This window comes from Amblyomma americanum, chromosome 1 (assembly GCF_052857255.1).
Source record: "Amblyomma americanum isolate KBUSLIRL-KWMA chromosome 1, ASM5285725v1, whole genome shotgun sequence".
Lineage (NCBI taxonomy): Eukaryota > Metazoa > Arthropoda > Arachnida > Ixodida > Ixodidae > Amblyomma > Amblyomma americanum.
This window is the reverse complement of record NC_135497.1, coordinates 103,140,100-103,153,822: the sequence shown is the minus strand read 5'-3', so window position 1 is coordinate 103,153,822 and position 13,723 is coordinate 103,140,100. Positions and strand designations below refer to the sequence as shown.

At 47.1% G+C, this 13,723-nt stretch overlaps 1 long non-coding RNA gene across 1 annotated transcript in view; it reads left to right on the top strand.

Annotated features, from left to right (window-relative positions):
• Window positions 1–915: 915 nt before the first annotated feature.
• Window positions 916–13,723, top strand: part of LOC144134684 (uncharacterized) — a 55,405-nt gene continuing 42,597 nt past the window's right edge. Inside the window, exons 1-2 of the long non-coding RNA XR_013315215.1 lie at window positions 916–1,029; window positions 11,393–11,571. This is a non-coding gene — a long non-coding RNA (uncharacterized LOC144134684). The remainder of the gene's footprint in view (window positions 1,030–11,392; window positions 11,572–13,723) is intronic.

Genomic DNA, 13,723 nt, shown 5'->3' with positions numbered 1-13,723 from the left:
TACCTGACGCCAACCGACACCGTGCATCGCCTTGCGAGAGGGGGAGACGAGACCGAACGTCTGCTCGCGGCGGCGAAGAAAAAAGACTCTTCTTTATTTGGCGTCGCCAGGGATATATGACATGCACAGACAAGATATGATCACGCGGCCCGTGCGGCCGTCGATCGGCTTCTGCCTATCGCACATCCAGCCGTTTCCATGGCACCCATGGCGACAACACTTCCAACTTCTAGCGGCAATTGCTTTTGCGAGAAAACAGCACAAACATTTCGCGACACTGTCGACCAAGAAAGCAGGGAAAGTTTTGTTTTCAACAGGCCACCTGCTTTTAGATATTTTTCGAGGCGCCTTACAAACTCCGTCACGTGCTTAACACTCCCTCACTCTTGCAAGCAGGTCGTCCGCAGTCTTCAAGCTCATTAGACGAGCTTTAGAATAAGACGTGACTTCGGACACAGTCAAGCAGCTGCCGTCATGTTTCGAGAACACGGGAGCTCGTGAAGGTGTGTCGGCAGGGATTGGCGCTTTTTCTGGCACCACTGTATACTGGTAGCGCATCAAACGAAGTAGAAAACGCTACACTCTCGGCGGCATGATACCGATGGCTGCCTCACCGAGTAACGAAACCAAAGACTCGCGATCGGTTTCAAAAGTCACAACAGTTCCGCGTGCGCACTTATTCGTTCCAATACCACCTCTTACACCACGTCGTAGTCGCGGCGCCGCTCAGGCGCCGTTCACCTGACACCGGCAGACACCGTGCGTCACCGTGCGCGGCGTAGAGAGGAGACCAAACGCCTGCTCTCGGCAACGAGGAAAGAAGACTCCCTTTTATATGGCACCGCCAGGGAAACATGGCACGCGCCGACAATACGTTACCACGTGATTCGTGCGGCCGCCGATCGGATTCTGCCTACCGCGGCACGTCACGTGTATGAAGGGCTCCTGGCGCTACAACGGAGATATAGGCGCACAAAGTGGGCTCTTCTCGACCTCAGAGATACGAGGCGCTTCTTTTTCGCTGTTCAGGTTGGTGCACTCATTCTTTCTTCGTGTTTAGATTTGTACTTTTTTACCTTGACACTGCCTCTGCTGCGGCTGCCATATATGATGTCATTGGCTTCGCTTGCAATTGTCCTTCTGTTCCAGTAGCTGCCTATGTGTCAGATACACCTATTTGTTTGTCATGCAAGTAGGAGTCCTCTGACGGACGTTAGTTTGCCACCTGCACTGAATGTAGATTTAACTTTCACTTGGTGCCTACTCAGGAGGCTACGAGAAGCTTGAAAAGGGTAGTAAAGCTCCTACATTTCCGTGGACCTGCTCGTTTGGGGTACTATAGCATACTGGCGAGCAGAAATGTGATCATGTAGCTGAGTTGACTGAGGTCCCAAAGCAAAGTTAACTCTACTCTTAGAAATGAGAGGAAGAAGGGAGAGCTTGGCTAGCTTAAAGGAGCCCTAATAACCTTGAAGAATGAGTCCAAACGAGGTCTTCTAAATACGTCCCATCGTTGCCAACCACAGCACACAAGACACAGAATTTCAGAACATGAAGCGCCAGCCATGACCGCTTGGAATCTTGCTATCAGAACTCGGAGATCGCTGCACTGATAAAACAGCTGAATGACCTTGAACTATAATGCAGGCGGCAAAATCTGGATATAGTGGATATACAGAAAGATGCTGAAAATCTGATGACTTTGGTGAACGCGCTGCTGCACCTTTTGGTTCAAGCCCATTTTGTGCTTCTGACTTTGGAGTCATTCATCGGCTTTCTGCTAAATGTGAAAAGCACCGCCCACTCTTATTTGTTTAGGAAACCGAAAAACCAAAAAGGAATGACAAGCAAAAGCAAAAGGGACGGATAAGAGAACTTATATTCGCTGCTACGACAACTGCCTGCTGCCAATAAGCCACTCTTTTGGCTCACACTCACAAAGGCAACGAAACTTGGCTGCGAATTTACCTGGCAGACAAATGAAAAGATCACCTCACGAAAGATACGCGGTGACTGTGCTATCGTCGTCACGTCTGAAAGGGACCAGGAGGAAATTCAGTAATCTATTTGTAGAGTAGTGCTTTTTAAATTAGCTTTTAACTGATGTCTGTTAACACGCACGCGAAGTATTCTCTGCAGCCCAGTGCTAGCGTTTCGTCACTTTTTCGCTTAAATAACCGAAGTCTTCGCAACAAATGGGAGGAAGTATCTCTTTATCGACTGAATTTTCTGCGCAATAGTTTAGTTAGAGTCTGGGTTAGTTCTAAAAGATCGGAGGGTTGCAGTTGTTAATCCGGTCTTGAAATCGGGGGAAAAGAAACTCGCAGAAAATTACAGTCCAGTACCCTTAATGCAAATCTCTTGTTAGCTTTTGGAGCATATATAGCGTGGTCAAATGTTTATGCACGTTTTTACCGCCTCACAGCATGGCTTTCGCAACGGTTACGCACGCAACGCACAATTAGTAGAATTACAACACTTCATTGCTAACTCGATATGTTGGCACGAACAAACATTGCAACGCTCGACTTCAAGAAAACGTTTCACGTAGCACCTCACCTGTATACGTAGTAAAATTTATAAATGGATACGATATTCCCTAAATGGTCGCCAGCACATGTCCTTTTTCGTGTCCACTCGGGAGGGACCAACGTCTTCGCGTTACACCTCTCGCGGTGTCCTATACGTTGGTGCAGTGCTGAGCTCAAAGCTCTTCAACCTTGGTCTGGTCGATTTGTCGACTTGCTCTCCAATCTCGTCGGCGTATACTGAGGCCCAGCTCTCCATATACGTCATCTACATCTGTTCGAGACCACGAAAGGCGATCGTTTCAAGCTTTCTTGTACGGCAAGGCTTGGAGATTTGCAGTGAGAAATGTTCTCTTGTTGCGTGTACATTTGAGGCAATGATACCTTACGCAATGCGTGTAAACGATAAATCAATTTGTTATGTGAGAAGTAATCGCTTTCTCTGCGTTATGATAAATCGAAATTTTTCCTAGAGCTTTCACATCTCATACACGGGGGGAGGGGGCGTCTGGCCACGATTGTCCACGTTTTCTCGATCCCCCCCCCCACCCTTTCTTTAGGGGAGATCATCGGGTGCATAATTCGGGCACGCATAACTATTTGGCTTCCTGCAGTTAATCTTCCTTGTAATTGCGATCATTAGAAGGACAAACGTCCTACCCCTCCAGTAGGCAGCTATAAAACAAGCCAAGTTAGAATTTTTCTCTGCTACCTACAGAGGCCGAATGCACGTTTGCACAGACGACTCAGCTATTTTCACAAGTCCTTCGAGGTCTGTCCTCCCGGCAAGATCAATCTTGATCGAATGAGTGAATGAATAAAACTTTATTGATGAGAAAAAATAGTGAGTGGAGTTCTTAGTCCAGGACCCCACTGGAGATGGTAAAAAAAAAAAATCTTACCAGACTTCGCTCGGCGTGGAACTCACTGCTCTTCGTGCTGTAATTGGGCTTATTATCCGACTCGATGATCTATTCATTTCTGACTCTAAAACGACCCTCCAAGGCCTGCCAATTTCCCTTCGCCGCAGATCGCATGAGCAACTCGTCTAGGAAACACGAGAGCTTTGCCCCAATTCTATCATCAGAGGACACAGTACAATTTTTCAAAGGCTGCCAGAACACAGCGGCATAACAGAAACCACCACGCGGACAAAGCCACCCGATCTGCCCACTGTGACGGTCTTTGTAACCATCCCTCGAAAGTCGGTCGAAAGTTGACGCGGCGAGGAGGCTTCGCACGCTAGTACGGGAGCTCACGCTTTCTGCTTGGAACAGGGACCTTGAAGTGCAGCTCAGTCTTCCGCCGTGTCAACCGCGATGTGAAGCAGTTTTTTCAATGTCGCCTGTGCCTCTGTGTCACTTTCACAAAGCACTACTTCATTCCGTATTGGTACAGACTACAGGCCTGCCCGTGGCACTTGAGGCTATGATGACACAACACAGCATATACTCTGTAAAGCCCATTGTTTAGTGACGAAAGACAAACACACTGTGCATCCGGTCGCCTGCCCCGCTCCTCGTCCGCTGATGAAGAGCGAGCCATTCGGACAATGGTCACGTCGATCGTAAGCCCTGAAGGCTTGCCGGTCACTGCTGCACTTTCTAAAAGCGTCATGCTTGCGCGACAGGCTGTGATTTGGCCGTACACACATCCTTAATTGACGTCCTCCGTGATTTGTTGATCACTCTTCCCTAACCCTAGTGCGGCTAGTCAGTCGGGATCCACCTGCTGGTTAACAACCCCGCCTTCCTTCTTCTGTCCCTCTGTTTTGTTGCAACATCCTAACTAATGGTGGCCTTTTAGAACGTGCCAAAGCATTCGATAAGTTATCACATCGGCCCGTACCAAAATTTTTCGCTTTCAAATTTCTATCCTTATATCTCGGACGGTTAGTGTAGTTTATTACTAATTGTTACCAATCTGTGCTTATTAGCAAACGCTCTTTTAGTCCTCCACGGGTAACATGCGTCCCATAATGGTCTGTCGTAGGTTCTGTTCTTTTATTTAATACATATTAACGACTTGTCTTTTCGTCTGTCGTCTTCGATCCGTGCGCTTGATGACGACTGAGCCATGTGTCGCGCCGTCATTAACATGTCCGACTTAGCGTCCATTCACGCTGCACTTGATAATGTGCAAGGACGGTGCAGTCGGTGTTTGATCCCCCTTAACCCCAACAAAGGCACACTCGCTTCCTCCAACCGCAGTCAAAAGCAGCCTAGTTTTATGTTTACAATGTCCGTGTGGAGTCTGTGCAGTGTCCGAAGTACCTAGGCGTCACCTTGTAAAACGGTTTTTCGTGGAGCTCAGACATCTACATCATTTCATCTCCTGACAACACACTGCGATTCCTGAAATGCCACCTCCGAGCCACGCGGGGAAATCGCTCGTCAGACCCGAACTCGAATATGGATCCTCATTAGGAAACACCTGCCGTGGTGTGTCAGTGGCTATGGTATTCGGCTGCTGATCCCAATATGGCGCCATCAGATCTAGCAGCGATGGCTGCGTTTTAGTGGGGGTGAAGTGCAAAATCCAAGGTAGCCGAAATTAACCCCAAGGCCTCCACTGCGGCGTCTCTCATAGCTCGCGTGCAGATTCAGGGTGTCAAACCCCATTTAACGCGCCATTCCTCATTCAGATCATCTGAAGAGTAATCTAGAACAACATCAGAATCACACTGCTAGGTTCTTTCATTCCTCGCATTCACACAGGGTCAGTGTATCATCCTTGAAAGCATAAAGTTACTCTTCACTCCTCTCTTATCGCTAGCCACTTTGTTTTTCACAATTCTTCCCATAAATCTCAGAAAACGAGCCCTTACATTGTACGCCGCACACATATATCTCAACGTACCGGCCATCCATCTCACACCCCCCGTTTCCTACACAGCTGCGTTTCTCAGCCTCGTTTGTTATCCGAACAGTACCTGACGGCAACAGCATTCTCCACCAAGTTGCAGCCACCACCTGCCTTTTGATATTGTCTCAAGCAATAACAGAGTGGATTTCAGAATAAACCCACGCAGTATCATATCAGGCGTTCGAGGGGAACCCGCCCCTAATTTGAAAAATAGGCTTTTTAAGGTAAAGAAAAGCTGCCTGCGGCATAGTAATAACAGTGTTGGCAGACGTCAAAAGAGAGGCGAATAATGTCAACTATTAAAGTGATTAACTTAATTATAATAGTTAACTTTTTAACTATTTCGGATAGGCGCCATTCGAAGTGCGCGCGTCAGCAGGGAGCGCAAAACGACGCCGATCAAACCTCGACACTCCGTGACGCCCGTGCCACGTGACATTCTCTGCCCCGCCCTCACTGCAGCAGTGGAATGGCGAGGAGCCCCGCTGAGAGGACGAAGCACAGAATGTCACGATGATTCGCTTTTTTTTGACATCCACCAAAACCGGTATTACTATGACACAAAAAACGTGTCATTAGCTCAAAGACCCTGTTTTTAAGAATTTGTGGCTGGCTTCCTTGAAACACATTGTGTATATATAGGGGGCTTCGTTCCAGGGTTTCATATTTTTCCGGAATCCGCTAGGGGGTAAAAAATTGGGCGATATGAATTCTGGCACAAATCGGTTTCATGAGAAATAAGTTACACATTTCGGGTTTCTTCGGGTAATTTTTTTTTTTGCGGCAAGAGACAATTTACTATAAACTTTCGTATTCCTGCTGAACATGTGATTCCCTATTCTTTGATCAATATTTCATAAATAACATGGAAATAGCAAGTTGCACTAAAAAGCTGTATGCCAAATAAAATTACTTTCCTCGTTTTTAATTATATCATCACGTTCCTTACAAACCTACGCAGCTCTACCGCGTCTGGGCAAGACCTGCCTGCTTTATATGTACAGAGTGAAAATATTGAATATCACAGCCGCCATTGTAAACGCGCAAGTGTCTTAGAGAAGGATGTCGATAACGTGGATAGACTTGATACAGTGATGCCAGTAAGACGTCTGGTCGGTACCCGTGCTTTGGCCTCTCACTTCAAAGCCGCACTTTTGCAATTGGTCCTCAAATTAAGCGTCCTCATCAATATCGAGCGTTAAAAGCGGCTTAAGATCTCCAGTTGACCGAAGACAGCCCTCTAGAATAAGAATAAGAGGTTCCTATATTTTCGTGTGGTGTCTGCAGCTTTCCGCACTGTGAAACCTACGTTGTCTAGAAGGCGAACTTTGGGCACTCTGTATAGGTAGTCCCACGCCTTATCTTTCGTCTGCACAAGGCGGGGTCAGAGACCTATTTCCCAAAAAATTCATTTTAGATAAGCCGAGCAGCAGGCCAGGGGAAACCTTGCACCCTTTGTAACGCTGGTGGGTATCCAGCAGCACTGGGGATCGAAGAACTGCGATTGTGCACCTAGCACCGAAAAGACTGACATCTCAGCACGGGTGAAAAAAAAAAAGTTGAGTCTAATCTCGTCGTCGAGAATAGACGTAACTATGAAATGCATCGCAAAAAAAAGGCGTTGCACATTCTAGGACGGGTCATAGATGATTGTAGCCGCATCCGAGTCTTGGGGAACCTCGGTTATCTGCCCTTAGCTGGACAGACGCTCTCTCTATCTCTCTCTTTCTTCGTTCTTCCCTTCTTTCATCCCTTCCCTCATTGCATGGTTGAGATATCCACTGTAGCAAGACAGCCCAGCGCTTTTCTCTTCGTCGAAACCAAGTTTTCTCTTCAGCGGTGTTCGCAAACATTCTCGGCGTCGAATGAACGGACTGATGATGATAAAAACTATATACAAAGTGCAGCGCGAGAGGGTGTCTCCCTTGCATTTAATTCTTATCGGCAACAAAGAATATCTTAGCCTTTCTACTCCAGTCATAGTGCGAAGCAGTTTCATTGTACATGTTACATCATAGGGATGGCAATAAAGACAAAAAAAAGCGGCTATGGTCGAGTTGCTAAGTCATGAGGAAACGAAGCAGCTCCGTTTGCGCCACCGCTGGTTCCAATCCTGCGCGAGGCTGAAGGTTTTTTCTGCAGGATATCATTCGGACGAAAAGTTTCGGAATATTTCGGATAGGTTCTGCGTCATGTTCGGCGTGAGGTTCACTCATATGTTCGGCTCCAGGTTCGCCGCGGTTTCCCGGACAATTTTCGCGTCTTGCCGAGAATGGGATGTAAAAGCATTTCATGCATAAAATGGAATCGATTTATCACTGAAGCTTTTCGTATTCGGAACAGCGATGCTTGCATAAACACACCATGCAGTATTTCCTTGTCTCCCTAAGATATCGCCTTTTATAGAGGGATGCTTTTATAGAGGGTTGCGTTACAGGCGCTTGTTTCCCCTTGCCTGTTTACTGCTGTAGTTTTTTAGAGTAGTTCCTTTTTTGCTGATGCGCGACTTTGTGCGTTCTCTCACTTGACTAAAAACAAGCGCGCCAGTAACGTGTGAGGTCCATCAGTTTAGTTGTTCTTATTCGTGTGTTCAACCCCTTCTTTTTGGCTGTGCTTGCTTATTTGTTGATGTGGTTGCCAAAGCGGGGGGGGGGGGGGGGGGGTAATGCGCAGTGTGACACGACATTTCCTTCAGTGATATGATGTGCTGGGTGATAACCTAACGTTAGCTATAGTTATGTTTCTTGAACCTTCCAATTACGCCTCTTTGTCTTGTCTCTAATGCTGCTTCCAACGCTGGTGCTCAGTTTCAAGATTTTTTGCTTGTTTTGGGGGCTTGGGTTTTTTCTTCAGTGCCAGAGGGTCCGACGATCAGTCTGCTCCTTTGTGCGGTATGCGTCGACTGTTACGCAGTGGCACTGTCAGATTTTATGAAGTAAAGCTCTGCCTGTGTTGCACATTGCTTCTTCCTTCGTCCGCGTCTCGGTTTTGAGCAGTTGCCGCTCAGTGCTCGCGCGCACACGCTTCGCGAGCAGCCGCAAACGCGCTCGCGCTTTGCGGAGCCAGCGGACAAGGCTGCACCGCTGTAGCCCCATCACAGCGGCGTCGGCAGCCACAGAGTCGCCCGCTTTCAAGATCGAATCAGCGGCGTAAACCAACGGCTCGGGACATTTATTTCGAGGCGCGCGGTATAACTTATCGCGTCCACTTCCGGTCCTCCGGCGCTGAATTTAGGGCTCCCCAGTTGCTCGTTGCAGGGCGCCCGGATGTTCTTTCGAGAGTGAGGGGAAATAAAAAAAAGAAGCGAAGAGATCGCAGAGAAATAAATTGTAGCCCTGCTGGAGCAGATTCTCCGAAGAAAAAAGAAAGAGGAAGAAATCTTTGTAATCCTCCTGTCCATCAGTATTGCGCCGCCAGCTGACACGAAAACATTTATTTCAAAATGCGAGATTTGGGCCGGCGGACAAGGAGTGCGAGAAAAAGCAAGAGGAGATGGGGCGATGGAACACAGTCGAAATAGCCGCGCCCCATCAGTATATGCAGTCTGCCGTCTTCAGAGTGGGCCGTATATCTGTTTACGGGACGAGCGACAACCTCTATAAATAAGGCGAGAGACGGTCCTAATTTATGCTGCAGAATACAAATGTTCAACGATACCGTGAAAAAAGAGTATCACCTATGTTGCACCCGGGAGTCGTGTTGTGTGTAGAGACGCGGCTTCACCTTGGCGCACGTCGCCTCCGACTGCTCCAACCCCCCGCCCCCTGCGTACATACGCACCCTCACAGCGGTTGACTGACGCGGGAGAAAATGTACACTTTAAGCGAAAAGAGAGAAACGAGCGCTTAGAGGCGGTGTAGAATATGTGGGATACGCTGCCTTCGGTTTTTATCAGAAAGTAGCAGGAAGAGGAAAAAGAAGCTTAGGTATAACTTTTCTTGCATTTGTTTATTATCTCCCTAATGCCTGCTTGCCTTCGCAGATGATGTCGAGTCCTGAAATATAAATAAGCGAGCAAGATGGAAGGAAGCAAAAGGAATAAACGCTGTCTTTTCTTTCCGCACGTGACAAAGACCCTACGTTTAGACTTTCAAACAAAAAAAAAGCGCCGGGAAAACACCTGCGTACAGGTGAAGTGGAGCTCTAATGCCGTTAGCAGTATAAAAAAAAAGTACTGAGAAAAAGAGGTGTTTTGAAAGGTTCTGAGCCCTGCTTATTTATGGAGATCATTGGGATTATTTGCGTGATGTTTGTTTAACGTAGCACGAAGCTAGAGTGACAGGGGCACAAGCTCATGCCCCCCCCCCCCCCCCCCAATAGGCGCCTACTCTTACAACTTGCATCTCACCGACAACAAAAGATAACGAGTACGTAACAAAAGGATAAGTTTGCGCCTTTGGACTTCTAAATCGAGTTGCACTTAGCAAAATATGCTTACTTTTTTTTCTCATATCGTATTTATTCGCTGGCCAGCGCCCTGGTTGTGCAGAAATCAGAGAGCGCATGCGCCTATGGGATCACACCCGGGGACGAGGAGAAAAACTACCTGGGGAAAGCAGAGACCCAGAGCAAGAAAAGAAGAAGTCAGCAGAAAAGTAATTTCGCCCCAGAAATGAAGCCACACAAGTGAGGTACAGCGGAGGCCCATGAATGATACAAACGGCGCGGCATCGCCGAGACGGAGAGATTGAGTCGAGTGGGAGCAAAGCTGCAGATTCCCGCTTGATGTTCCCTTTCAATAAAATACGCAGCCATAACGCAAGCGACTCTGTCTAAGCGGTCTCTTCGCTCAGGCGACCGTGGAGAGTCTCCGGTTCGTTCCGGGCAGTTAACCTTTGACTCGGGACTTCGAAGAGAGCCGGTGGCTCGCGACATGGAAGAGACGTTTAGCTTAGTTTCCACCATAAACCGTTTGTTGTGAGCTGTAAGAAAGCTTTATTTCGCATGACGCTCCTCCGCTTTGAGGTCCAGATGGCTTCGCTGGTGCGGTTGTGTTGGCGGCCCTCTGCCGCGCGTATGAAACAAAAGACGCAACGCACATGTGCGGTAGTGGTAGATATTGTGCTCGTGGATAGAATTCGCGTGCCTTCTTGGTACGTTGAAGTCCCGCAATTGCAGGTAATGCTTCTTTTCAACGCTGTGTCGGTAACGAAAGGATTGCTTGGAATAGAGTACAATCAGCTCTCAAGCTCGAAGACACCGCGGAGATTTACGCTTGGAATTGGGTGCTGATGGCGGCACATGCTTGCGATTTGCTCACCTGTGACTGTTTTTCCATCGGACACGAGATGGAAACACACGTTCCTGCCTCAAATAACGGCGCATTATCCACTATGAACGCGCAATTTAACGGACTCTTTATGAAGTTCACAAGCATGCTATGACGTTATCTTTGCATTGCGTCTCTAGCTCCTGGATAACGAGCTTTGGCGAGACAATATTTTTTTTTTGTTTTACTATCGCCGCATTGTGCACCTTCTTTAAATTCCAAATTATTTCGCTGCAACAATTTCTTTCTCCTTATTGGAAAGTTTTGGATATTGGGGCATAGTATTTTATATAGCATGTTTAGAGCAGTTTAATGTTTCAGCTGTGATAATTTTCTAACTGCACCGATATGATAGTTTGATATCGTTTCTTTTCACTGAAGCCAATAGTTGAATTCAGGCTTTATTTTTAAGTGTACAATATTTATATATTACCCTCGCCTTAGGCGGTCGCATCGCTGTAGAGGGAAAGACTGAGCTCCATGGTGCAATGTAGGCACCAGTATTGACCGTTTTCTTGGTTCCTTTATTTCGTGTCTAACGGAAACTGAATTTGTTATTGCACACTTTCACAACCAAGCTTTTTGCGAAATGAACAGCTCATTTTTCTTTGTATCATTGTCCTCCCTTGAATAGGTTCTTGAGGTTTCGAGCTATTGCAATGAAGGAATTCAGATTGGCGGCAGCAAACCCGAAAACCTAAAGACGCCACATACGTCATTTGCGCAGTAGGAGGCACAGCTGACCAGCGATACCCTGGAGGGCCAGCCGGACCTAATCCAGCAGGTTCGCGGGGCGCCCAAGGCCAGTGGAGTCCTGAAATGAGAAAGCCACCCACCAAGCTCAAGAGAAGCCCTGCCATACGTTTGTCGGAGCTAAGGCGAGGAAGAACCAGCTCCGACAGCGTTGAGGTTCGAGCTGTTTATTTGCGCTGCTCGCGCTGCGGCGGCCTAGCCCAATTTCCTCTTTCTTGCCGCGTGCCATGGCCTGTGAGCCGAGCGCGGCGCGAGGGGCGTTACATGTTCCTAATTAAGTTTTTCTCTCTCTCAACATTCTGGATTCTTGCTCTTGTGTGAGTATACAGGTCACCATACAATCAAGGGGATAAGGCAAAACTTCGCTTCCAGATGTATAGGTAGGTATGTGGAGTCATGCCCAACACTCTTGTAGAAAATTTTTGAACATCGGTTTTTGGTTTATGTGGGTTTAACGTCACAAAGCGACTCGGGTTATGAGGGACGTCGTAGTGAAGGGCTCCGGAAATATCGGCCACCTGGGGATCTTTAACGTGCACTGACATCGCACAGTACACGGGCTAGAATTTCGCCTCCGTCTAAAGTCGACCGCCGCGGCCGGGATCGAACCCGCGCCTTTCGGGTCAACAGCCGTGCGCCATAACCACTAAGCCACCGCGGTGGCCAAATTTTGAATATTGGAAAACAGTAAGGTACTGGTATAGAAATATTAGGGCGGAAGCCTTACTTGCCTCATGAGTCCGCCGAAAGTGTGCGTTCGCAGGAAGTGTCCGCCTCACCTGTCAAACAAATGGCGTCATCAAAACTGAAGCAAATAATAAAAAAACAGAATAAAAGAAAAACACTAAAAGTGAAAGAAAAATAAATAAATAACAATAAATAAATAAAAATAATAAGGTATAAAATACAAACTAAAAGTAAAAATAAATCAAAATTAGAAATTGAAAATAAAAACAACAGCAAAAACAACGCGTACTGCCACCATGAAAAAAAAACCCGCGGTCTAGAAAGTTTTATTCTTTCGCATTCCTGCACGTAAGCAGACTTAAGGGCCCTCAGAAATTTTTTGAAGGTAATGGTCCATTCTTGGTAATGGACCATGGTACTGGTTCTTTTACAGTGTTTCCATCGCTCGCACCGAGCAGTTAAGACTGGCATCGAAAACCAATAGCGAACGCTTCTGACGACAGCAAAAACGTTAAAAGCTAAAATATTCAAGCCTGCCGGCGGGATATTTGCGGATATATTGATTGTTATAGTGAAATCTTACAATATATAAAAAAAATGCGTTCACAAACTTTCTCCCGTTAAAAAATGCTTTTGGCCAGAATTTTTGGGTATGCAACGTCCCGTAGCTGCGCGTGGGCTTTGAGGAACGCCGTAATGGAGATTTGCGGATTAATTTCGACCACCTGGGGTGTTTTCACGTGCGTTAAAAACAGTCAGCACTCTGGGATTTTACATTGCGCCTCATTAAAAAATAGCCGTCGCGGTCTGGACCCGATAACACCACTTTGGGCTCAGCAGCCAAACGTCAGAGCCACTAGAGCCGCCGCGGCGGGTCACTTTCACGTGTGTATCGTGTTCAAATATGTAAAGTAGCAACAAGCAGCGAAGCTAACTGGTCATCCCTCGAAGCTGAAGAGAGCGAAGCAGAAAATCTCTCCTGACGATGCAAGCCTGCCGAACCCTTCTAGCAAGGCTAAGACCCTTTCCCACGTTATGTAATTTTTAATGGTGTAAAGGCCCCAAATTTCGAGACCGTAAAAATATTTCCGAAAGAGTTTCGTGTATGCAATGGAGGCTTATAGGCAAGCATAAAAGACGCTAGAAGCACAAAATGTTTTTTTTTTCTTTTAAGTACTCACTACCGACCTTTATGAACTTCCAGAACCAGTCGCGAGCGGCATCAGCATGACGCATGAAAGGGATATAGAGACATACCTCTTCCTGCGTAGGTCACCAACTGACGTGTGTACGGCTTGACAGGCGAAACATTCCGCTGTTGAGAGCGCGACCCTGAGGAGAAGGCTGATAGAGGAAAATTAAAAGGTCAGACAGAAAGAGACTTTTCATCCTTTCAGGACACTCTCTTCCTCGACAACAGCCCCGAAGGGAAAGGGGCTCTTTGAATTATACAGGACGGAAGTGAATGCAGCTTTTCATCTGGTGGTGATAGCTGGGGGAGATTGGACGATAAGAATAGAAGCAGCACAAAATGAATTAAAAGCATTTGTGCCCTATATTTCACCTCATTATATTTTAACAGCAAAGTGGTTGTTTGGGTGTGTTGGTTGATGTACCCAGT